The sequence below is a fragment of the Cupressus sempervirens genome, chromosome 2, assembly GCF_028749045.1.
Source record: "Cupressus sempervirens isolate cs-2001-9-10 chromosome 2, ASM2874904v1, whole genome shotgun sequence".
Classification (NCBI taxonomy): Eukaryota; Viridiplantae; Streptophyta; class Pinopsida; order Cupressales; family Cupressaceae; genus Cupressus; species Cupressus sempervirens.
Window position 1 is genome coordinate 565,534,124 of NC_143119.1, and position 1,245 is coordinate 565,535,368.

The following is a 1,245-nucleotide window of genomic DNA, read 5'->3' on the forward strand; positions in this document are numbered from 1 at the left end:
TACGCTGGGACCCTCTCTTAGATCACCTTTTTCGATCACTCGACCGACGCAATTACGGAAGAGACTTGGCAGCGGTTGCCATTCTACAGCGCGTCTGTTCTGCAATTTCGAAGTTGATCTAATGGCGAGCCCTTGTCTCTAGGCATGAGGTGGGTGCTTGGCGCTCTAGCAAAATCTTTTTGCATGCCTATCGCGGCTACAATGGGAGAGGTGGTTGCCGCGAGCCTCTCCTGTGCCCCCCTCATTGATTCAACGCCGCTGTCAGGGCGGATGGATATGTCGGATTTTGAAACGGTGGACGCCGACGTTGAATCAATTAGAGGGGCATGAAGCCCACCCTTGAGGGTGCTATTCCTGGACTCTCCTTTAGATCATGTTTTCTTGTCACTCAGCTGGCGCAATTTCGGAAAAAGGTTTGGCAGCGGTTGCCAGCCCTCACCGCGTTTACTTGGTGATTTTAAAACTCGATCTAAAACGGGAGCCCTCGTCTAGCACCTCCATCCGGTGTTGCTCGGGTACTGCATAAATTTATGCCATCGACGCGAATCCCCCAACGAATGCCTACGCTTGGACCCTCTCTCTTAGATCACCTTCTTCGATCACTCGACCGACGCAACTACGGAAGAGACTTGGCAGCGGTTGCCATTCTACAGCGCGTCTGTTCAGCGATTTCGAAGTTGATCTAATGGCGAGCCCTTGTCTCTAGCCATGAGGTGGGTGCTTGGCGCTCTAGCAAAATTTTTTGCGTGCCTATCGCGTAAAGCATGTTTTCTAGTCACTCAGCTGGCGCAATTTCGGAAAAAAGGTTTGGCAGCGGGGTCCAGCCCTCACTGCGTCTTCTTGGTGATTTTAAAACTCGATCTAAAATAGGAGCCCTCGTCTAGCGGCTCCGTGCCAACTCGATCGGCACAACATTGGGAAATGGTTCGACAGCGGTTGTCGTTCCAATGTGTCATCGGGGGATGCCTTGGAAAGTGGCCTTTCAAGGGCGAGCTCGCGTCTATCCCTTGGATTGTGCGTCGCGTCACAAGTGAATGGGGAGATCTCTCTGTGAACGGCGGCATGGTGATTGCAAGAGAAAATTGACTTAGTCGGAGCATTGGCCTCGGGCCATTGTGGCGGCCTTGCAATTTCTCTTTAATTGCAACCTATGTTTGCGCAGTAGCAGAGTTTGCATGTAAGATGGGCCTTGTTCTTGAGAGTTCCAGGAGATGACCTCCGGAACTTTTGGATTGGGCCCCTTCA